Here is a 25,176-nt window from a genome sequence, read left to right as displayed (position 1 = left end):
CCTGTGGACAGCGTCTGGACTGACAGCTATTTCTTGTGTCTCTTTAGACCTCTGGGTTTGCACCCTGTGGAGGTTTGCACTCAGGTGGGAGGAAGAAGCGACAATGCCAAATACCAGAAATTATCTGTGGCCCCTGAAAATATTTATGACTGAAGCTCAAGATTTGCTCTCTTTGCATATAGCTGAAGCCATTATCTGAAAACCTCTTAGGTCAGAAGGGAACACGTTTGGAACATGTGTGAGCAAGGGCTGTCAGGACCCATCACACCAGGCACTTCATGGACAGGAAGTATGAACAGTTCTTTCCACTGCCACCTCTTTCCCTTCCCTTCTCTTCCTCCCTCAAATCAAAAACTCATGTTGGTGAAAGTACAGAAGACAGCAAGCACCATCACTTCTGTTTTCCAGGAGGAGATTTATGTTTGAGTAAAATAAATAAGTAAAATCTGTCTGGACTGGAAATTTAACCCAGACTCCTGGGTTCAGTTCAATTCTCATTTTGATTTGTAGAGAAAAGTCTCCTGTAGAGAGGTTCAGGAGCCATCCTGACTTGCATGTTCTTCTATAAGACTTGAGATGCATCTGAAATACTAAATATTTTCTCTTCAAAGTATCTTTTCAGCTAGAGATAGAAGTTCCAGATAGAATCCAGCTTCATCTAGAGTGAGATTTGCTCTTCAGCTTGAATGTTACTGTTCCTCTCCCCTGTATTTCTTGGGCTTTGGACTGAGCTTGGAAGCAGGAGGATTTGGTATGGGTGGTTGGTGACTTATTTTATCTCTTCCTTAGAACAAAGTGGGGCCCTATAAATTTAAATGAAGCAGAGGAAATGCACGGTGATTTGATTGTATTGGAGTGTTTTTCTGCTCTGTAACCTTTCCTTTGCATCTATCTAAGGCAGCCAGCCATACGAGTGGTTTGTAGCATGTACGTTGCTGGATTCCATAGGCATAGGACAGCCAGGTAAATAATGCTTAAACCTAACAGTGATTTGTGTTCCCACTTAAACTGTAGTTCTCTGTCTCAGGCTGGAAAGTGATCTGAAACACCTTTATTTTAGTGTCAAGCTACTGTTTCAGTCTCATAAAACTAACCATTTTTTTTTCCTCCTGAGATGCGGGTGCTATATATGTCAATATGCTATTGACTTGCACTTAACTTACTGACTTTTATTTGTCATATGTTGAATATATAAGTCGAGCAAAAAAGCGAAAAGGATCTGCCCAAGATCTTTGGGGAACTTGTTTAATTTCTTGGGTAAATATTGGCTTCCAGCAATGCCTGTCATCTACATTAAAGGATGACTATAACATAACTAATAAACAGATTCCTAGATTTGTGATTTGGTGGCCAGACCTGAAGGCACACACACAAAATTAATGCATTTCTGAAGCTGAAATAACATAAGGCTTTCACAGAGCTTGACTGTGAGTCAAGCATCACAGGCGCTAGAGCTCCCAGTGGATATTTTACAGGAGAGTGTGTTCAATATTTGAGTGTTCTCTTGGTGCAGTTGGATATTGAGAGGGTGAAAGAGTGAAAGACAGCAGAAGAAATGTTAGTAGCACATGAAAGTTTAAAGATGTACTAAATTTTGGGGGGCATCAATTTGACACTGTCCATTTTTAATATAAGCATTGTTTATATTGCGCTTTACAAGAGGTAAAATCTTTTATCAACATGATATTATTACATGATTCTTGCCCTGAAAAATTGTCCAACTATGCAGATGGATGTAATGCACCAAAGAGCTGCGAGCAAGTCATTATCGGTAAAATATGTGGAAGAGGTAGGTTTTAGAAGATGATGAAAGGATGAAGAGGCAGGGTGATGATAATATGAAACTGGTAGATGTTTGAAGCCCTGTAGATAACACGAACAGTCCATCTGGATAAGAAGCAATGCAAAGAAAGCAGTTTGGACCATAGATGTTGATGGCAGAATTTCCCTTTCCTGAAAAAGCTACTTTAGAGGCTCCCACTTCAGGGCAATGGTAACATTTTGATACAGATACAGGTTTGGGATACAAGGCAATGCAAGCAAGAAGCCCTTCCCTTGTAAGAACAATAAAAGTAGTTTTGTACAGTACAGCTATCAACGTGCTGCCAAACCAAGATTTGCGATCATCTGCCTGCCTGCTCGACTTCAGGTAAAAGGCAGTTCCGAGATTGTTTTAGACAACAATAAGCGCTTTGTGTATTTTTAGCTGCCACTAAAAAAGGATGAAGGTCTTTGAATGTGATAGAACTGAAAGGGAAGGAGCTGAAATGAAGGGATGTTATGGATGATTTTGAACAATATGTAGATGGTTAAGACTGTCGGAAAGATACTTGGAGAAGCTGTAAGGAATCAAGACTTTGTAGTGGCTTGGGTGCTTGAAAACCTAAGGGAGAAAGAAACAGCTGTGTAGATTAGTTGTAATTACAAACAGCCAGTTTCTAATTGAGTAATTATTAGTACTGGGTTGTGGCATGCTTCCCAAATGCTTAGAAACCATATACCTTGGAGTATGTGCCCTTCTGGGAGTTGGGAGCAACAGGCAGGGGCTGGAGCTGAGTTGTGGTGGTGAGCTGGGGCAGGAGGTGGCCAAGCTCCTGCTGTCCCCTCCCAGCTCCACGTTGAACACCACATCTCCCTGGGATGCAAATGCAGCTGCTGTTTCTGCTGCGCTTTTCCAATGGGTCCCAGCCCCAGGCTGCATGGCCCGGGCTTGGGTGCATAACGCTTGTGACTCTGTGAGCAGCTCTCTTTTTAAAGCTGGAGGTAAGGAAGAGTGAATGCTGCTCCAGATGGGAACTGATGAGTTTGAAAACATGTCAGCGTGTGTGTATTTTTAATTTCAAAGGTGTCACGCTAGCATTAGAGAGCTGCTTTAATTCTTGAAGCAGACCTGTAGAAGTAGACAGTCTCTGAACACCTTTACAGGAGCACAAGCACATTGGCAAAAACACAAGTGCCTTTTGCTACTTGTTTTGCAATTGGGGTAAAACATCCTTGTTCCCAACTTTTGGGCTGTTGAGCTGATTAATGAGAATGTTGCTCTTGGAGCTAATTCTGGCATTACTTATACCAATTGCAGAACACTAAAGGAGAAAAATCTCTTGTGAATGGCTATATAATATTGGCTTCTGAAGTTCAAGCCGTGGAGTTTGGTGAGGTTAAAACTGAAGATTTTTTTAAATGGATTCTATTAATAGTGTTGCTGCTAGGAGACCAAGCCTGAATTCTTTGCGCAACAGCTGATGTGTGTTCTGAAATATATTTGGTGTTGATGCTTGAGATGTCGATTTGGAGGTGGAAAAGATTCTTAATGACAGAGTTTCATCACATGGCAATTATTCTATTTCCTAGCTGACTCTACAAAATGGTTTTGGTGTCCAAGGCCTTTGTGTGTCAGTAGGGAGACGCAAAGGGGATGTGACCCCACTTTTAGAACTGGGGGACAAAATATGCAGCTATTTACAGGTGCTTTTCTCTTCCATTACTCAAATTTGATATTGTAAACAGCAGCTCTTGAGGCCACATCTGGTGTGCATGTCCGACCTCGCTGTTGGCAGTAAGACTACAAGAGGCAAGATTGTGCCCTCAACATCTGGGGGTTTATGAAACCTCCAAGAATTACCTCAGCATGCCAAAAAATAGATTCTGGTGAGATAACTACACAAATTAACATCTGGATTCAAGCTTCCCTCCGTGCTTACACCCAGATCACTGATCTGAGTGCCTGACACCATGCTGAGTTACTTCTTTCCTGAGCATGCAGCTTTGTGAAATAAAAAGGTGGAAAGATTCAGCATTGTTAAACACTATCCTAATCTGTAGCAAATAAAGCTCTTTTTTTTTTTTTTTTTTTTTTTTTTTTTTTTTTAAAACTGGCATTTCTAGGCAAATTATTGGTACTGTTTCATCACGTGCTTCACTGAGAATGATTTTTGTTTCATTGATGCAGTTTGTCAGTGTATCTGTACTATTGCAACACCCTGGACCTAGGTGCCATAAATCTCAGAACAAGGACCTGCAATAATAACTGTGCAGTACAAAATGTTTTTAAGCTTAATTAGTGACTCTATCAGTTGTTTGCATCTCAGTGAAAAGAATAGAAATAGCATCTGCTGAAGTGATAAACCAAGGTCTTGCAGCAGCCGTCAGTTTGTGACCTCCTCGCACAGTTTCCTTCATGAGGGCCTTTCCCTGCAAACACTTGGCATTTGTTTAGCAGATGTGTAGAAAGCACACAAGGCGCTTGGTTAATGGCGTCTAGCAGTTGACACTGGAGGGCTTTGCCTTGTCTGCTACAATCTTTTTATTGCCTTCCTGCCAGAGAATAACGGACTTCTAGCTCTGCTGCTTAGTGAGATTAGACTGCTTCCATCAATGGCCCTTGCATACAATGCAATGGAATGATAAAGTTGCACAAATAGTAATGCACAAAATGGATATATAATTGCTTCAGATGGTGAAAGTTACAGATGCGAATTCTTGGGCATGCGGTGTTGTGTTATCTTAGCCTAGTTTGGGGTTGAATTTTTCATACACTTCATGTAAAATACGAATAAACGTAAAAAGAAACTTGTGAACTTTCTTGAGCAAGTTCTGATCATCTGGCCAGGCAGAAGAGACTGGACCAAAGACCAGCTTAAAAGCTGGACCAAACTTGTGTTAGCTGGAGTTCAAAGTAGCCCTTTTGGTCAGGGCAGGCCACGTGTCCGGTTAGCCACCATTTGACTGTAAGGACCAGCCTGCCAGAGATGCAGCCGTGACAAACACTAGATGTTATGGTTAGGGCTTGGATGCTGCTTGAATGATTCAGATGTTAATGTTTCCCAACTTCCCACTTATCAGCAGATACTAAATTCCTAGTTGTTGCTTTTTAAAAGACATTTATATTGGGCAACTTCTTATCTGTCTACTATTTTTGGTATTCCAATCAAAGACACCCAGGTTGAATCTGAATACTATATAAGGCTATTTACTGTTTTTAGACTGCACCCTAAGGAAACGCAAAGTTTCTGTGATTGCACTTCTGGACTCACTGGTCAGCTTTAACCACGTTTGAAAAGAAAAATGGAAATGCATCGCTGGAAATGCATTGCGCCCTGAGTTTGAAGTGGAAGGGTGACACGAATTAACATCTCTGCATGGAAGAAAGCAGCAAGCGTGCAAAATTCAGCTCCTGTTCAGCTCCTGTGCCTCGTTTGACAAGAGTGGCGAGCTAACCAGCCAGCGTGGACAGGGCTCAAGCAGCATTCGCGGCACTCTTGCCTGCTTGCAACGTGCGCCGGCTTTTGCGAGTGGAATTGCTGCAGGGGATGTGGGGGGTTATTGGGGAAAGGAGTGGATTGGTGAGCGGGCAGAGGCTGCAAAATACGACATTAACCTTCCTCACTTCTTTGCCCATGAAATATTTTGTGTTTTTTGTTCTGTTTTCCCTATTACCTGAGTAAATAACTCAGTTTTGTTCTGATAGAGCATAATTATGAAATGAGGTTGCTAGCAGAACCTTAGCTATTTTCCCTTCTCACACATGCGCAAAAGTGTTTCTTTATCTGTCCATAAATCTTTTCTGAGTCAGAAGTTGTTTCACACTTCTTTTGATGCAAGCTTTTAAGAAACTTAATTTCTGTCTGCCCAAGAGTAGAATAATTTCTAGAAGTATGATGACTGATTCATTAGCAGGATCTTTTTCTACTTGTTACAGCCTTAATGTGTTATAGGACACACTATCTTTTACCTTTAACCCTTGGCCTTTATATATATTTTCTCTCTATATATGAACTATATACATATATATACACATCGTGTTAGAAATATATGGGAAGAGCTATTAGAAATAACTGAGAATGTTATATTGGCCTAAATGACAGAGAGAAAAGGCTACCTGAAACCTGAAGTAAATTCCCTCTGAAATATAGATGTGACCCTTGGGTTGTTTTTCTTGTGGGCTAGTCTGACTGCCTGAAGTCAAGGGAAATGAAGTGCTGCGTGATCTGATCTTATTGCAGGGAGGAACTTGATGGGTCGTCAAATCCAGCCCTATGAAAAAAGCATATTCAGACAAAAGCACAGTTGATAGACGTACCTGACCTTCACCTTCTCTCTTGAACCGCTTCAAGTTTCATATAGCTTAGCTGTCTTGCTTTGAATGTGAATGGAAGGTTTTATTGTCGGTGCTAAATTATGATCTTGCTAGCTCTGTCTGCCCTGAGCCTCCCCATCAGTGACGCAAGAGCACGAGGCGAGATAAGATGTGATGAATGACTAGTTCTTGTGGTTTTTTTCCTAAGCATCTGCTGTTGGCCACTGGCGGAGACAGGAGGCAGAGCCTGCTGGACTTGTGCTCGGATACGATACAAATGGTGTTATGTTCTGAAGGGTTTTGCAACTCCTCCCTGTCTGCAGCCGGGGGGAGCAAAGGGGAGCCCTGCGTGGCTGCACCGCTGTCACGCATCCCAGATGGGCCGGGGAGGAGGATGGCAATTTCTGAGCAAAGCGTTCACGTGGCCTCCCTTTGCTGAAGGCCTGACGGTTGGTTGCACATCGCTCTCGTCTGCCACATGCCACTTGCCCTCGTGCTTGTTCAGGCAGGCAGTTTTGGCAATGTCTTTTCCTCCATCATGCTCATGTATCAGAGAACATCCATGGAAATGAGAGGCTAATCAGTCACCGTCCTACTGTGAATGAGGACTGGAAACTCTGCTGAGAAATAGGTCAGAGGTGCAGAACACGACTCCACTTTTGAAACAAAATGCTTGCTCTTACCTCCAGCTTTGCGAAACAGTCCGTATCTTAGCCAGGGACCCTGCTTCTGATTCAAAAGGCATGATTTGGTATGAGAGAGGCTGGGTCAGGACTGATGCATACAAAGTTTAGGACTATAAACAGTTAAATTTACCATCCGTAATATCTAAGTTTCTCGGGAGGTCTTTAGTTGATAGATTTCACTTGTGCAGTGGGAACATTTTTGAATATCCGGAACTGCAAATAAAGAAGATAAGCCTGGTACTATGTGTAATAATAGTTCCACCAATCGGTTGTTTCTGAAAGAGTTTGCTTTTTTATTGGCTCACTGCCCCTCCTGCCCCCCTGGTTAATTTGAATTTCTAAAGCCTCTTGGCTTAAGCATCTATGAATTTAACAAGCTTCATCCTACAGACACTTACACAAACATACCTGGAAGGTCACTTCAGCTTTGGGCATTAAAATTTTGTAAGCAGTAAAAAAAAATTGAGATCACTTTTTTGCATCTGTTTTTAGCTGGATGATGAGTCCACTTTTGATTTAATAAGGAAACGGAGGGAAACACGGTTTTGGATTTGAATATCCGGGGCAGATAGGAGTGGGATAATATCTTAATGAAACTTTAACTTTTTTCTAGGTAAAAGTTCTTATTTAGTAGGCTTGAGCCTAAAACTTTTCCATTAGCCCTCAGCATATCATATTGTACCTTTGGCAAGTAACATAAGATTATCGCTAATGTTGACAGGTCTTGTAAGCTTTGCATAAAGTAAATGTCTTTTTGCTCTTTTTAGAGATGGCCTTTTTGCCCTCTTTGGAACTTGGATCATCCCTAAACAAAACCTGACTTTTTGTATTGACTCCTGAATTGAGAATTTGACTCATTGTGAATTGAAAGTTCATAATGGATACTTGAAGCCCAGTATGGTAAATATAAAAGTTGGCTTACTGTGGTTTTTTTGCTTTTTTTTGTGAATGAATGCAGGTAGTGCTGCTGTTTTTCTTTTGTGTGGCTTTTGATTCCCTTCCTGTTTCATTCTTACTTATTTTGGTACCTAATTTTAGGCACATAATGAATAGAGCTAAATTCTAATTAAGAGGATATGGTACAGGAAGCCTTCCAAATTTGTAAAACATGTAGTTAGTTAACTTCACATTTAAATGTTAAGTATGATACGGTTTTAAGGGAATGACTGCAAGATTATGTAAATATGTACATAAAACCAAATGAGCTTTTTACCCGTTCTTTTTTCTATAGTGTTCAGGGGAGATCAAATTGTAATGTTGATTCAGTGATCCCCAAGTGCTAATTTTGGCTAGAAAATGTCAACATTAATTTAATTAATGTTCTTCCCATCTATCTCGTCATCTTAGCCTTGATTGATTTTGTTTTGACTTTCCACTCTTAATTTTAAATAACTCCACTTAATATTTTCATGATCTCTATACCTATGACACTTTTGAAAGTGGATACAGGCCTACAATGCCCGTGAGTAAATCTGAAAGTATTTGTAGGATCAAACTCAGATGCCAAAAAGTTATGGCTGGAAGGAGTCAGTAATCATCCTTTTCTCACCTTTGTAACCCACGGGCATTACTCTTATCCTTGTAAGGAGCTCAATATCTTGTCTGATTAAAGTACGTTTCTCTCAAAGCTTACAGTTTTGATGATGTGAAGTGAAGGATTTGCTGCCACTTTTTTTCATAGTTTTCTTCCAATAGCTAGTTGGCCTCACCACTAAACTTGTACCGTATTTCTAATTCGTATTTGCCTTTCTTCATCTGTGCGATGGCTTCTGGCATTGAGCCCCATTGAGCCTTCCCTAGTACACAGTGTGTCCTTTAGGGCCTTCTTAAGTATTCCTTCTTGGTGTTTGTAATTGTCTCTTAACAGCTAGAGAATTTAAAATCGCTCACAGAAGCTTTTTTTTAATCCCTCAAATTCTTTTCTGGGCGGCTTCTTTTCTGCCACTTCCAATTTTCCAATACAGATTTAAACATGTGGATGCCCAGATGTGAATTTAATATGGTAATGGTGCCACAGCATCACTTGCCCACTTCCTACTCCCTTGTTTTAGACAGCCAAAGCCAGCATTAGCTGTGTATTCATTTTGCCATGGCACTGACAAAGCAAGCTACTGTCGAGTTGCTTATCTGCCCTGATGCCGAAATTGTTTTGAAACTCATTGCTCTTCGGGGCACGTCCTTTATTCTCTAGCTACTGCCTGTGCTCTGTGTTATCGGAGGTGTAGCATTGCCTCTGTCTTAACTAAAGTAAATTGAATGTACTCGCAGTTTCAGTCCTCTTTTGTTTTTTACCGTTCTGCAAATCTATGAGCTAGCAGAACATTTTTTTCAAGGAATTTTGTTTTATCTAGATTTCAGTGTTTTTATGGATCTGGATGAGCATCTCGCTAGCTCTGATTAATGCAAAACCTAACTAAAACAATACTGTTCCCCAGTGACTTTATGTTGTCAGCTACTTTGAGATCTGTCGGTCGGCCAGCCCTTAATTCATTTAACATGTGCTTTATCGGCATGTGAGCCAAATTTGTTGTCAGAATATAATGTGCTGTAGGTCATGTGCCTCACAAATCTTAACTCCTCAATCAACTTTACCACCCAAACCTTTGCTCTCTAACTCTGAAATCAGGTTTGTTTGAATATCAGTATCCTAAAGCTCTGGAAATTGCCGTTGGTTGTATGCCTGTCCTTTAGCAAAGTCCAGCGCAAGTTCTTTGGTTTCAGCCCCTCCACGTGTTTGCCTGGCACTGATCTTGGGCTAACAAGGTTACAGCTACCATAGTTGTCCTGCGTTAAATGTTGGCGTGAGGTCTGCAGCGAGAGATTTACTAAAAACGAACATGTACAGGCTGCATATCTGTTGATGCTGTTAAAAGCAGTAAACAGACTGGAAAATATGGAAATGATACAAGATGGGTGTTGTGCGAGGGAAGAGTTTCTAACAGATCATGGACTGCTGGCTCCCATCAAGGCATCAGTGACTCTCGCAACCCGCTGCAGTCGGCCAGGCGCTGGTCAGAGGTCGGCAGCGTCTCTGCCAGAGCCAGAGTTTGTACTTGAGGTCATTGTTTATACTCTGATTCACAACCTCAAGTTTTTTTCTTGTGTTTTTTTAGTAGGATGAGATGTTAATAAGTGTTTCCAGATAGGAATGCTCATCACAAACGTTGCTAAAGTTAATCTGTGTTTCTCAGGTCTTCAAATGTCTTGGCTGGGGGAGAAACTGGCCAAAAATTAAACTGGCTGCTGCAGACTTCAGCTTAATCTCTTGCCTTAGGTTCTGCAGCCTAGCAGCTCTTGCAGCAGCTTCCCAGGACCAAGCATCTTGAGAAAGGGACCTCACCTTTAACGTCACCCATTTTGAGGGTTTGGGAGGGGAAGTGAACTGAATAGATGAGATGGCTTTCTCTGCTTAGAAAATTGTACTGAAGATGCCCTGCAATACTCAAGGGCTTATCCCTTTGCAAGGTTATTATCACTAAACTGCAATTTTGAAAGAAGAATCTGTTACACTGGGGGAAAAAAAAATCTGTGCAGAGTGTAAAATCAGGTTTCTTTTTGTTCTGTATAAATCCATCCTTACTAATCTTGCTAGCCTTCAGTTGAACTGGAAAAGGCTGCTCTGAAATCAAACTCGCATCAAAATTCACGTGCTGGAACTGGCTGAAACACACCGAACACCCTTGGTGTGCCTCCGACGGGGCTCCTGGTGGCTTCAGTTCTCCATTACTGATGTCTCTATCAAAGTAGCCTTGCAGAAGGGTGATGGAGCCATCTGTTCACAGCAGGATTAATCCGACTGATGGCCCGGGAGCAGGCCGTGTCCTCAGGTATCGGCGGCTCTGCGTGAGGGCAGAGGCAGCTGCCGTCGCATCGCGGGAGAGGCAGGCGTGCGGCCCACAGCGCTCAAAAGCTTGGGCCTCCTGGGGGAATTTTTTCCTTGGTGTTTCTACAACATCAGCAACAAAATAAATCCTTGTTCAGGGTGTTTTCACCTACAGCTTCTACTGCTAGAAGAGCAGGATGGCACTAAAAACCATAGTGCATTCAGTACTACCACAAACTTGAACTATGGATTAAATCTTTTGCTTAAGGAGTCTAATAAATATTTATTTTGGGAAAATGGAAAGGTCAGCGAAAAAGGTGAATGCAAAAAAAATAGTTTGAGATTTCCTTTTTTCCTTTTGGTTCCTTTGGCTTTTCCTTTAGGGCTTCATTATTAACAGTGAAATAGTGAACTTGCTCAAGGGCCGAATTGCGCTCTGAGAATCATAAGTGTGGTTATAAAAACAATTTTTTCCTCCGCAATGTGCCAGACAGCTTAAATTTTAACCCTGTAAAGCAGGATCCGTGAAGCGGACCATATGAATTTTTGCTGATAAGGTTCTGAATTAATGCTGTTTTGTGCAGACCTGTGCCTGCCGAAGCGTAAGGAAATTCATCACAGTTGCAGATTTTTTTCCAAGGAATATCCTTGTGGACTGTGAGGCCTGTCCCTTTATGCTAAATACATAAGGGTTTTGCTTAACTTCATTTTTGAGCCACTCCATCTCTAATCCCCATTGCTCAGTTTGTAAGTAGGCTTTGGCAGAGGCTGGTGAACTGCAATAGCGCTGACACTGAAATCACACGGTGTGATGTGGGGGTAGGGATGGTGGAGGAGGTTCAGTGTAGGCACAGCTTGGATTTTTTCTTCCCCTTTGATATAACTAAAACTCTTACTTCCTGTACAAACAGGCAGTCAGTGCGATTTGGAATATTTGGGTGGAGGATAATATGCAGCAAAGTAATTCAACCGTAATCCCTAAGGATGGGATAACAAATAACATGATGTACAGGCAGCTGGAATTATTTAAAAGGTGCAAAGGAGCTTAACGTTCTGAGGAGCTGCCTTTACAGAGTGCTCTTGAGTAGGCACATCTGTAACTTTGCAAGTGAAATCGCTTGCAGGCATAAATGTGGTTGCTGGTTTGTTTGCTCTTTTGAGGAGGTGACGGAGCATCTGCAACGCGCGGGCAGGTGTGCCGGGAGCCGCAGGTGCCGGTGCCAAGGCCAGCCTTGGAAACCCGGGCGTTTGCTCGCAAGAATCAATGCGTTATCTTTACTTGTATTTCCAGAACAATCAATGTGGAGAAGATTACAGCATTAAGCAAATATTTTTCTTGATAGCAGCATTAGTATTTTTCAGTGTGGCTGGGTAAGGGGGGGAGCAGCAGCTCCCAGAGGAGCTGCAGCAGGGAGCTTTCTCCTCTGCCTTCTCCCGCGTTGTCCTGTTGCGCGCAGGCTCGTGCGCCGTGGCTGAAACGGGTGCTGCCGCAGGCCACGCCGGCACGCCAGCATTTGCATGGCATTTATATGAGCACGAATGGCTCTGAGAAGCAACGTTTCCATTTCAGACACGGTTCCTCTGGGCTTATTATAGCAGCAGATATTAAAGTTTGGATTTGTTCAGGTTCAACAGCTATCTTGAGATATCTGCCAAGAGTGAGAATTGTTTGGGGAGATACTAATAGACTGCTCTTATCTGCAAGTTCACCTTAACAGAGAGCTATCCAAATACTGTTTTGGTCATGTTATCAGTCTCTGCATCTGCTGTATCCAGTCAATTTCAAGATTTTTACCTTAAAAAAAGAGAAAAAAAGAAAAAACTCTAAACCTTTCCAACTCACTCATGTTAGTTGCATCCAGGCTGCTTCATTAATGCTTGTTAAGAGTGAGTATTTGTTGCAAAGTAGCATATTGGCCTGTTTGTTGCCTCTTGGTAGGTTATAAAATCCTATGGTGTGGCGTTAGCCCTTGGCAGAAAGGGCCCTGGGAGCGTGGGGCTTGTGCACGGGGATCACGGGCTGGCAGGTAGCAGCCGCAGGTGGGCCTGGAGTTTCCGATCGGTTCAAAATCACACCACCCAAACTCACCCCACCTTTAGTTGGGTTTTCTCAGGTTTCTATATCATTCCTTACTTCTTGCTGTCTTCTCAGTTAATTTGATCACAGAATGGAGAGGGTTATATGCCAAACAGCAAAGAAATGAAGTCAGATGGAAGTGGATGCTGTTAAAGTTAGGCTCACTGGAAGTATTTGGAGAAATTAAAAGTTGGTTTTTTTAATAGTTTTTTTGCTAAGAAGGTATAAATGAGAAGTGCACCTTTTAAGCAGATGGATGTGTGCATGGTGAGGCAGTAATCTGATCTATAAATATAAATGGAGCTTTGTCTAATTACTGCTTTAAGCCAAATGCATTAGGTTTAAAAATAATTTTCAATTAAAAAAGCCTGGTTCAACTTGAAAATAGTTTTACTCCTGGACAGAGTATTTAATATTGAATGGCCAGAGAGAAACCTGCAGCCTCGTGAGGCTCTGGATGAGAATCGCTTTCCAAGCGAGCAGCTCCGTCAGGCGCGCGGATCTGAAAGTCGCGGCACGCTCGGCCCCGCTGCCAACGGTCTGCAGGCCAAATTATTCCCCACATGACACCTAAAAAAAAATTAATCTGCGTGGATTTGTATTTCCTTTTACAGTGCTTTTCTTGCCACTATTTCTTCAGCTGTGCCGGGTCCATCCAGTCCCCTCTCCTGCCTCTGGCTGCAGCCAGCAGCAGCTGCCTCGGGGAGAGCGTTGACGAAGCCAGCTGAGGTGCTCTGCCAAATACCCTCCCTGCGCCTGCGACCGCAGTTCATAGCTCCTCGCTCAGCGGCCCTGCCTTTTTTCCAGGGCTGGCGTGCGCTGGGTGAGGGGAGGCCAGGAGAGGGGCCGAGCCGGCCGGCGCCGTGCTCCTCACGCGCAGGAGCCAGCCGATCCAGGCCGCACCGCGTTGTGAGGACGTTGCTTTTCTTCCTGCGGCTCATCATGCCTCGGCAGGGCGAGGGGGTCATAGGGATGGTGCTTCCCGCTCCCGGCGCCGCTGCTGGGAACTTAAAGAGCTTTTCAGCTCCCCAGACTTCTGGCAAAAGCCTCCGGGCCGCGTCGCACAATCGAGCCTCAGTTCAGGCTCGCCGAGAAGGCCGCGGCCGGCAACGCGTGGGCTTGCTCCCGTCCGCCTCTGAAGGGGTTTTGTGCGGTGCGTGCCTCCGCTCGCCTCGGCGTGCCCTGCCTTCTGCAAAACGTGAAGCGTTCGGCTCCGGCCCAGCTGTGTTGTCTCACAAGCCCGCTTTCCTGCAGGCCTCCTCTGAAGCACGCGTTGCGTGCCGTGGCACGACCGGCCGCCAAGCTGCTTCCTCCAAGGTGCCCCGCTCCCCCTGTTCAGCCCCGTGGGGCGGCCTGAGTCACAGGCTGCTTTGGACTCATTTGTGGTCATCTTGGCTTAGAGCTGTGAAAAGAAAAGCATAAAAGCACTGTGGCTTTTGTTCGCTGGGAACAGGCGATGATGGGTAAATAACGTTCCTGTTCCTGGAGCTGTTGGACTGAGGGGAGCTAATTGCCAAGCAGTAATGCTTTGTCTCCTGTGATCGTGTGAGGTAGTTGTGCTTAAGTGTCCAGCTCCCTATGGAGAGAAGGGGGGGGCGGGGGGGAAACCCTGTTAAGGCTCAAATCCAGCCCGGCCAAGCCGCTGTTTCCATCAAAGCAGGAAACAGATGGATGGCCCAGCTGCAGGAGGTGCCGAGGCGTCTCTGGAAACCGCTCCAGGCCGGGCTGAGCGCAGGGACGTCAACACAGCGCTGCTCTTCTGCGCCGGCCACCCGCTCCGCGCAGCTGGGCTGATGGCGTTGCAGCCAGCGCTGCTAGCGGAGACGTCGGTTCGGAGACGAACGCCCTGACATCGCTCGCCTCTCCGCCTGGGTTGTACCTGTTCCCAGAGCCAGCTCATTCGAGCAGAATTGGAACTTATGGGAGAAAAACGCATCAAAGTCTCGTTATGTTCCACAGTCTTTGACTTCTGCAGTGTGCTGGGGACCCTGTCCCTGCCTGCTTACCCTGGTATCTGCTCCAGAAGCACTGTATTGGCCTCTGGCCCTGCTGAATTCTCCTTTTCGGACTGGACAGTAGCATGAAGAAGAGGTCTTGTGACTGGATGGGCTCCAAGAGGCAGCTGAGAGGGGCCTCTGGCTGCAGCGGAGCCCCAGGGCAGTCGTTAGCTCCATCACTGCCTGAGCCGAGCAGTGCTGGGGACCTCTTCCCAACCAGGCCTGCAGAGCCAGTTCTGAGGTTCAGTCGTCGTCCAGGTCTGCATTTTAAAAAGCAGTCTGCGCGTTTTGTACATTTGACACTTAGAGTACTTGATTCTTCCTGATGACTTGAAAGGTGAAAATCTTTAGATCTCTTCCAGAATAGATTTGAGTTGCTTTTGTATTTTTGGAGGCTGCTTTTCCTAAAAAATTAAGTTTTCCTTAAGAAATTAAGTAACCTTGTTTTTTTTTTTTGGTTTTTTTTTTTTGGTTTTTGTTTTTTTTTTTGCATAGTGTCTGCAGAAATGAAAGGTTTTCCAAGTAAGAAGCCTATGTAAACAGCACTGTGTGGAGGGGAGAACATGTTTCTCTGTTTGCTTTCCCTTTTCTAAAGACAAAAGAGCCTTATTGAAATGTGCTTCCTTTCTGGCTACTAATGGGTTTTCCTTCCTTCCTCCTTACAAAAAGCTTTTAACATTCTCCCATCCTGTTGGGTATAAATCTCAGCCTGGACTATTTTCCCTGTTGAGGTGTTGAGTCATTGGCCCCGTATGTGAACCTGTACTTGGTAATGAGACGGGGAGAAGCTGGGGCTTGGGAAGGATGAAGATGCTATCTGTTTTTGCCTGCTGCTGCTGGTATTCTCTCTCTCTTGTTTTATTTCTGGATGCTATTTTATGTTGGATCTGGATAAATTCCATGGCATTATACACAGACTACCTAAAGGAAGAGCTAGTTCCTGTTGGTCATTAACAATGTTCCGTTTTAAGCTGTCTCAAGCTAAAGGGAAAGAAAAAGCCATGCCGTTTCACTGGAATTCCCTTGTCTCCTGGAGGGAAGATGCTGAAAGTCTTGCTTCAAAGGCTCTGTGTGGGAATTACGTCCTGAAGCCTGGATATTCTCCAGGGCTTAATTGTGCTTATTCATAGAAACACTAAACTTTATGAACTGGACAGCAGAGCTCTAAATTTGGCTGTAACTGCAGAGAGGGTATTGTTCTGTGCACGCTCTGATTAGCAACACTGGGCACAGATGTACACTTTGGAATAATTAATAAAATGGATGGGAATTAAAGCAAGCTTTGCTCTGTGCAAAAAACGGATGAGCTAAACAAGACTTCCTTCTATCTGAACGTCCCATTTAAATAAGGTTTTGTGTTTGTGTGGTGCTGGAGTATGTCTTATGGGGTGGGTATGCCTTATTTCTGTCTCACCCAGAGGAGTTCAATTTAGAACAAAGTCTAAGGTACCAGACATTGGGATAGTGATCTACTATTACTTCCACATCATCTTGCTCTGCAAGAGGAAGAAGACAAGACTGAGCAATGTAGTTAAACCAGCAAGAGTGTGATTAGGTTACTGCCTCCCATATGCTGTTGCCAATATCAGAGAAACCTGAGTCCAAATATCTTTATTATTACTGTTCTCTGTGTTTCTGAGGTTTCTTTCACTGTTTTTTCAAACCAGGAAGATGAGAATTTAACTTTTAAAAATAAAAGTCATTAACAATCTTATAAGCTGGCTGAGCTTGCGCTCAAACAAAGGTCTGTTTAGTTGGCTTACTCCAAAATGGATGCTTTCTTGTTCAGCAGAGAAGCAGTTCAAGACTTCACAGTGGAAACCAATGCATAGTGCTGCATTCATGGACTTCAATAGTTTGCAGTTGTATCTGTGGAGAACCAGCAATTCAAGAAGGTCACAGAAGTGGTTTTTTTTTTTTTCTAGTTTTGTAATTTGTAACGAATAAGATTCTTTGCTAATATTTTGTTTTTGGAAGGCTCCGGTGTGACTGAAACTGAAGGGTCTTTTGGGGGGCTCTCCAGCTTGAAGGAATGTTGTCTTGTTTTGGATATTATTTAGGATTTAGTAGTAGTGTAGTTGAGATTTTTTTCTGTGCAGGTTTCCTCATGGCACCTTACACAAGGCTAGTAAGGAAGCTGAAAAGAAGGGTAGTTTGGACTAAGCGAGTAGTGTGCTTTGCTGTTGTCACGATATTGTCAGCGTTAGAGGAAATTGGGAAATGTGTCTTCTGTTCAGAATTGTACCCCCCCAATATGGCACTACAAATTAATTTTGAAACTTGCTGCTGAAGGGAAATTATCAAAACATATCCAGTTTGAAAATGAAAATGTGTTTTTGGATAGTGTTGAAAGATGAAAACGTTGAGTGATTATTATTTCTTTTAACGGAAGTCATAACATTTAGACGTGGTAAGAATATAACTGCCTTTTTACATGGAAAATAGCTCCATCAAACTTTGTAACTAGCTGTACTTGGCATACTTAGGCTCCTTACCTAACTTTCACTTTGTTAGTGAGATAAAACAAGGATCTGAAGAAGAAGGACAGCCATGTTTTGGAGGAGCGATTGCAAACAGGGAGCCTTGTCTCCTGCAAAATGAAGACTGTAGAACTAATAACTTTGAAGTATGGTAGTCCAAGTTTTAGGCAGATGTGCAGGTCCTGTTTGGAAGGCTTTGGTTGATTAAGGATCGTTGTGTCTTTTCAGGGAGCTATTTCAATGTGTAATTGGGCTCCTAGTTGAAAGTGTGAACCTTCCTCCTAGCCGTGCTTGAAGAATCATGGAAAGATCCACACTCTAGAAACCAGCTGAACTAGTCTAGATGAAAAAGACTGCAGTTTAGGGGAGCTGTTGGTCTCCTTACTATAGCAATTGCCTCCCCAAGAGTCTTCGCAAAGTGTCATTACAGTATGCAGAAGTCTTGTGGTCACCGAACCAATATGGGAAGAGTCTAATCTAGCATACAATAAGTATCATCATCATCCCTCATCTCTCTGAAAGCAGCAATGTGATCCATATCTTTTAAGTTAGATTTTTGATGGCATAATTAGTACATATCTTGTACCCTGTATCCTGCTTTCGAATTCTCAGTGCAGTGTCGTAATGCTTCATCTTTCAGTGGAACAGTTGATGTTAGGATGAAACCTAGTAAAAACTTCGGGGTTACACTGTGTATCTGAACTGCTTTAGGGATCCACCCTACTAAATTCTAATTTGCAGAAGAAAGCTTCCCACATTGCATTTGCACAGTACGCATTACACATTCAGGGAGACTTGGAAGAGTTGATCTTGAAAAATCATTTAGGCTGATTGTTCTGTTTTCATGAAAATTTTGCTGGTAAGAGCCCTCGAAAACACTACGTTGGGGAGGAGATGAATAAAAGTAGACCATAATATTCTGAACCTACATTATATGGTGCGTCAAGAGACTAAAGCTAAATATACTGAATAACTCTATCCAAACAACTTCACAGTTCAAAATCGAAGTTAAATAACGTGGTGTTAGCTTCATTTTTGTTTTGGGGATGCTTGTAGGATGGCTCTTGTTTTTAGTATCTGGCACTGCACATGGGAACTGGAATGGGTGGAGAGATGGAGGTCCTTGCAAAAGCAATCAAAAAAACCCCATTCAAACCAAGTGACAGCGTAGTTCCACCCTTGCACCAGGACGTGCTGGTATATTCCTGCACAGAGTCCCATGCAGCCGCTGGAGGAACAGTCTCTGAGTCAAGGCCAGTGCTGTGGTATTCCTCTTCTGGACCTCTTTATTAAACAGAATTCTTCAGACAGAAATAATCTTAACAAATCTAGGAGGATTCGGGAACTTTCCCCTTCCCTGCTCCTGGACTTAAGTTTATTTAAATTTCATTTAAAAAAAGGAAATTCAGTGACCTGTGAAAGGTGACCGATCTGTCCTTAAGGAAAGTGTCTATAGTTAACTACCATCCTACCTGCAAAGAAAAACCCGCAGTGAGTGAGAGACAAAGTCTGTCATCGGAGCAGTGAGTATGGAGATGACCGTGAAGTCTCACTGATGGTTGGTTAAGGGCAGCATACGGAGCTGTCGGGCGGCCTCACCAGGGACACAGCTCTGATGTGGGCAGGCAAGTGCTGCCAGGCTGCGTTGTGCAGAGTTAAGCAGAGTGAATAAAGCCTGCAAGCAAAGCTGCTGGAAGCAGCTTTTGTGCTCCCTCTGGATGGCCGTCCTTGGCAATTGGCTGCTTTTCTGAGGTCAGACTGGCCACGTGTGGAGTTTTGGCACTGTTACAGTCACTGAAGATTAGTTATAGATTACTTCTGTAATCTAACTTGTGTTAAGATGAGTTACACTGCTTATCTTTCCAGCAGTTTTTGCACACATACTTTTAATCATACTGTTAGAGAGACAGCATCAATTCACTGCTTCTGGTGACTTAATTAGAAATAGATTTAAGCCCTTTCTCTTAAAACCTAATTTGAAATGCTATAGGTGTTTTCCTTATCTTCACAGCTCTCATCTGCCCGCCACTAGCTACATGGCAATTAAAGCTTGCATTTCTTTCCTAATGCCAAAAGATAACCTCAGTCTCTTGGTTTGATTCTTTGGTTATGTGTCTCCGGTGTGATGCAGTGATGAGTAGGTGGATCCTTACTGCAACAAGCTGGAGCTGCAATGTGGACCTCCCAGTGCTTTCTCTGAGGTCACATGGAAAACTTTCCCAAGAGTTAAAATTCACTACAAGATATCCTGGAAAAAAAATTCTGGGGAAAAAAATTGAAGGTATGAGCACCAGTTCACCTGCTTCTCCTCACCATGGTAACAGCTACTGCTTGAAACTCCTGCTTACCCCTCTCCCACAAGCCTTGGTGAACTGGGCTGCAGCATTCATTCAGCATGCACCAGGATGCCTCAGGTCCTGAGGAAACTCTTCATGGAGGCATCTCTTGAAGAACAATCCCTTGGTGAGTTGACCCTTATGTGGACAGGATCTGCCCTTTTGTGTGACAGATACCTGGCTGGCCCTGGGGTTGTTCACTATTATCTCCCATAATTGAACTAACGCTGTCTTCTACGTGATGGCCACCTTGCTGTCTAACAGGCAACCTTTTTCTCTCCACTTTCCACATGAATTCCTATGGGTGGGTTTTGTGGTATGTGCCTGATAAATCCATGGTGGCCCTGGAAGTAGTGAGCAGTGGTGTTATGGAGTGACCTTTCTGGGTAGAGAAGAGGGAGAGCCCTGATGGGGAAAAACTCAGCATGTGCAACCCAGCTGGGCTGGCATTCACTTCCCTGGGTGACCGACCAGTCACTCCTCCTGTGAGTGTCATTAAACGTTGAGCAAGGATAAGAGCTTGTTTCCATCTCGTAAAGGGAACAACCAGATTGTCTTAGCGCTTGCTCTCTTTTCCCAATGTGCGTCAGAATATACTATTAATTTAGGAGCTGGAACGCAACAGAGAATTTTCTGAGTCTCTACCATGTGTTTGGCTTTGTGGCTCCAGTCCCTCACCCATCCTCTGGGGATGTGCTTCCCTGACAGCTTCAATCTTATTAACGCTTCTTGTTTGTTTGTTTCTGCATAGTCTTCTGCCAGAGAAAAGGCTCAAATTAATGTTTCAGGTAACCATTTTCTACGTTCTCACCTGATTTATCTGATTGCATCTATAGCTGGGTCAAATAGTCCATTAAGAATTTCAGATGCTATCAAAAACTAGCAGAGAAAGAGGTTTCCCGGGAGATCGACAGTGTGTGCTTGTGTGGAACAGACTGGAGTGGTGAATTGGTCTGCACAATCACCTTGGAGAGTGCTGCACAGCTCTGGCATTTCTGTCACTAAATACCTGGGGTAATCATTAGCTGTGAGCAGACAACGTGCCCCACCTCCTGTGTCCACCGCTATTATCGCACCGGGAGCCTTCCCTCCTCCCCAGGAACACGGGGAGTTCGTGCCTCTGCCTATTCAGACGGAAGGATATCTATTTAATGCAGTGCCCTATTTAGGGAAGTAAAACAGTGTTTTTCCAAGGATGGAAAAACACTTGCTGTGTGGGAGGGAAAACTTTTTACAAAAGAAGAACGGAGTTTTCTCATTTTACTTTGTCAGGGGTTTCTATTAGAGCAAGGCTGGAGGAGGGAAGTTTGGAAAGATTCTGGGAAGCTTTGACTCAAGAAGAGGAGAATGATTCATAGATTTTTATTATTGTTATTTACCAAGGCCAGAGCAAAGCATTGGACCTAATCTTTTACTTATCTTTCTCTTCGAAAACATAAAACACTTATGCAATGACCCCAAAAGAGTTTGTGGGTTTGAACCAAGGTCTTTCAGCTCTAAAGCACAAATCCAAGATATGGGAGATGGCCCACAACCATTTTAAGCTGAATTTACTCCTGTTACTGTCAGGTTATCCACTAGAGAATATTGTACAGGGTTGGTAAGTATTTTTGTAATGAATCCTCGGTGCATCCCTTCCCTGTTTGTAAGGTAGGGTGGTAAATAAGTTGTCCACAGAAAATGGGGATGTCGGGGACACTTAAACAACTGAGATTTGACAAGTTGTGGACACTTGCCAGTTTCTGTGCTTTGACAACGGTCATCTTATCGCCGTTATTGCTGGAGTCGTGATGTAAGAGTTGCTTTGTTCAAGAATCATTCTTCAGTTTTGATGGGGAAAATTTTACTGTCAAGAGCAGCTTGTTTAGCAGCAAACTTTTCCCCCTCCTTAATTTGAGAGTGAACATTTATTTCTCCAAAAATAGCTTTGCTGTTAATGCTCAAAATAAAAGATCAATCACAAGGCTTAGGTCAGAAAAATATTTTTAAACTTCAACCTAATATAAAGAAGATGTAACTAACAATTACTTTTGTATTCTACTGCTATGAAAGAAGATTTGTGCAATCTAAATGGCATCGAATTTCAAATTTGGCAAGAGAATTTAAATGAAGAAAAAATCAAAACTTTATCGCAGTTTGTGTTGCAACTACAGTTTCATTCTTGTGTAACTTTAGAAAGTAATAAGCTAACTAGATGGGTTAAAGCAAATACAACTTAGTCATTTGACTAATTCCTTGGGCCAGTTCTTCAAAGAATTCATGAAACTAGATCCTGTCCAATTTATGAAAGCAGAAAGGCCCTTGACTGTGGCCACCTGATTTTATCACTTCTGCCTACGGCATCTTGTAGGACAGGCTCATACATCCCTAACACTTTGAGGCATGCTGTGCAAGTGGCTGAGAGTCAGGGAAGCTTCCAAGCCTTTAACTTACTTGGCCAATGGTGGAGCCTGGAATAAACATCATTATTATTCTCCTGAAAAATCCTGTTAGCAAGGCAATCTCCTTGTATCTAAGCCACTGTCTTGAATTTTGCTCAAGTAGTTGTCTGTTAAACTAGGTGGCAGCTTAGTCTCAAGATAGGGAGAAAATGCACACAAAGACTATTCTATCTAGAAAAATTATATAGGAAGGACAAATGTCCATTGGCACAGCATGTATAGAAACGTACACTTAGATCTGTGTTTTACTGCTTTGGGGAAAATAGAAGTCTTCATCTTCCAGGACTGTGAATCAAACACTTCTGACAACCTCAACACCTGTCCTAGAAGGATTTACTTAGGTGAAATAACCTCAGAAAGATCGATTTATGTCAGTAGCTATAATAAACACATTGTGCAAAGTTAAGAGGTCTCCAAGGCTTTGTATAATCAGCTGAAATCTTAATTAAGTTCTTAAAATAAGTTCCTCTGATAAGAATTTATCAGTAATTATAGACATTTAGTTGACCTGTAAGCAATCCTCTAAAATCTTCCTGACACCAAAAAGAATTTTGTGGTTCATACTTATTACTGCAGTTAAAACTTTTTTTTGCTTAAAGGGCTAAAAAAATGTCAGCAACAAGCAGGGAAAGAGATGTGATAAGGCATCAGAAATCCATCAATGGTTTCTTAGCAAAGCTGCAAAACAAACTCTTGGAGCTCTACTAAATTCAGTATTTATGCCCGGAATGAACTTGTCCCAGCGTGCCATCGGGGAATCTAGATAAATGTTTTGATAGAAATAAGATATTCTCTGTCAGAATTGTTAGTACCTTCCAAACACTGAACGCGAAAAGTGAGCCATACAGTCAAACACCAGAACGTATGGCTAAAATTACACAGAGGGGCTGGGTAAGAGCAAACATATGTCAGTCTTAGGGTATAGACTTCCTGCTAATGGCTTTGGACTTTGCAGCCCACTTAACTTGCCAGAATTAAACAAAAGATGCACAGTTTGTGGCTTTTTTGTGCCTTATTTTTTAACGCAATGCATGACAAACAAACTGTATCTTGCAGCAAAACGTGGTGCTCCATAGTTACTGCAGCAGCGGGCCAGTCTCCTGTCTGTGATTCCCCCTGTCAAGATTATTCCCAGCAAGAACGATCCTGATAATGAGACTAAAGGCTTCATTTCATGGAAAGATTTTGTCAGTCGGCTAAATGCTAACATCCACACTCTAGGCAGTACATGCTAGAGATCATTCTTAAGCAGTGTGGTTAAAAAAATATTTCTCTGGGAGCGATTTTTGCTGCTTGGGCAAATCTCTTACAGGTGCAATCTATTATGAAGGCCAGACTGCTTTCTATAAATGAGAAAGAAAAAGGGATCCAAAGACTAGGCAATGATATGCAGCCTTGCTGGTAAGAAAAGTCTGAGGCAAGACTGCAAATTTTAGTGGAAGTAAAATTTTGGGGGAAAAATTCCTAGTCATTAATGGGATATTTGAAAGGAACTATTTGTTCTGTTCAAAATTCTCCAGTCTACAGAGTTGGTAGTTTCAGAAACAAACAAAAATACCCAAAGAAAAACTGTCAAACAACCTAACCTGATTATCGAATATTGCCCTCTTTTGTGTAGTATCGGTGGGACCAGCAATAGATTCGAATCATCTGATATGAAAGATTATTTGCTCTGCCATAGCCAATTTCATATTGACAGCAACCAACACCAATGTTGAAGTCAAGTGACATCAGCATGCAGTATCTGAGGTGCCAGTCCTCCCCCCCTTTCTTTTTTGAAGATCAGCAAAAGAACATATAGGGACCTCCCTCACCTGAGATGCACAGAGCTGGGTAAGTGGATATTTTTGCATTTTTTTTTTTAAGAGCATCCTCAGCTTCAGTCCAGCAACACCAAACTAATATGTTCCTCTTCTCTCCTAGGAGTAGAAATATGAGATCCAACCAGAAGGTAAGCTACCTGGTTAGTTATAGCAAATCCCACATCCATACCAAAGAATTTTCTGTAAAACTCCTCTCAATCTTAAATTCAAATATTCCTTGAAGGCAGCTCTCTTGCAAAATTTTCTAGTCCTCTTTTTTTTTTTTTTTTTTTTTTTTTTTTTTTTTTTTTACTATAATATCTTAAAGGATATGTGATAGTTGTTTATTCTTTTGCTTCTCTGGCTAAGGAAAATGCATTGTAGATTTTTTCAGTGTTTCAGAGGGATACATCTAACTTTTCAAAATGATTACCCTTTTTGAAAACTCTTTGCCACTGTTATATATACAGAATAACTTGAAACCAAACTATCTCAAGTATATGTTTCTGCAACACACCAATATGATTGCTAGGATTGTAGCTGTCTGTAACTAGAACTGAAAATTATTTTAGTGGTGAGCAAAGAAACAACAAACCTCTCCCTTCCCTATCCCCCTCCCTAAATCCTCTGAAAACCGTGTATAACAATTATTTGATCTTTCTCTGCAGCCTCCCAGTGGAGACAGCCCCCTGCTCTGTTCCTCTCGACACTTTCCGTCGGTGGCATCATATGCTTTATCTCCGAGTCTCGGCGTGCCGGCTCTCTCCTGGGCCTCGGTCCGTTTGTCTGCTCTTAAACGCTTTCCCATCTGGTTTTGGCTCCAAGCTGGATTTCTCCTGGACCTTGAAAGCAGTGAATAGTTTGGAAGGCAAATGACCAAGGGGGAGCAGAATACAGTTGAGGAGCCCTTTGCGTGAGGTTTCCAAGTCCTGAAAGCCTCTCCTCAGCGCTGGTGATCCTCAGTTGCGTCTGTGCCCTCAGGCAGTGGAGCCCTGGTAGGCGTAAGAGGCTGCCTTGGTCTCCTTGGCTCTGGCTCAGCCTCAGGTTGCTTTCACTCCTCCTTCCTGAGCCGACTTTCCTCCTCACCTACTGTTCCTCCTCTCTTCCTCGGGTGGCATGTCTCTTCTGCGAAAATATACGTAACTTTTAAATTATATTTCTCTGGTACCACCTTCTGCTCTTTGTATTTGAGTATTAAATTTCACTTTTTTTAATCAAACCACATCACATTACTTTTTGCAGTCATGGAAGCATGTTTGACATATTTAAATTGTCATTGTGAGGTTCTTCTCCAAACAGAGTTCAAATCATTATGTTACAGTCTGTACCAGACTCTTCCTAGCAGCTGTGTTTATAAAGCTTCTAGCAAAATGGGTCTCTGATTAGGATTTTTGAATAGCTCATTCACGGAAAAAATGCCATTTTGAACCAGCTAAAGCTATTAAAAAATTTGGGATA

At 42.8% G+C, this 25,176-nt stretch overlaps 1 protein-coding gene across 5 annotated transcripts in view; it reads left to right on the top strand.

Annotated features, from left to right (window-relative positions):
• ZDHHC8 (zinc finger DHHC-type palmitoyltransferase 8) overlaps window positions 1–25,176 on the top strand; it is a 114,543-nt gene that overhangs the window by 37,950 nt on the left and 51,417 nt on the right. Inside the window, exons 2-4 of one of the 5 annotated variants that reach the window (XM_064522108.1) lie at window positions 23,535–23,749; window positions 23,840–23,867; window positions 24,387–24,713. The exons of 3 other annotated variants lie outside the window; for them this stretch is intronic. The gene's annotated coding sequence lies outside the window, so the exon portion shown is untranslated. Of the gene's footprint in view, window positions 1–23,534; window positions 23,868–24,386; window positions 24,714–25,176 lie in introns of all 5 variants that reach the window. One more of the 5 variants, XM_064522107.1, reaches the window with a different exon arrangement.

The sequence above is a fragment of the Dromaius novaehollandiae genome, chromosome 17 (assembly GCF_036370855.1).
Source record: "Dromaius novaehollandiae isolate bDroNov1 chromosome 17, bDroNov1.hap1, whole genome shotgun sequence".
Taxonomy (NCBI): domain Eukaryota; kingdom Metazoa; phylum Chordata; class Aves; order Casuariiformes; family Dromaiidae; genus Dromaius; species Dromaius novaehollandiae.
This window is presented reverse-complemented; position numbering and strand designations above follow the sequence as displayed.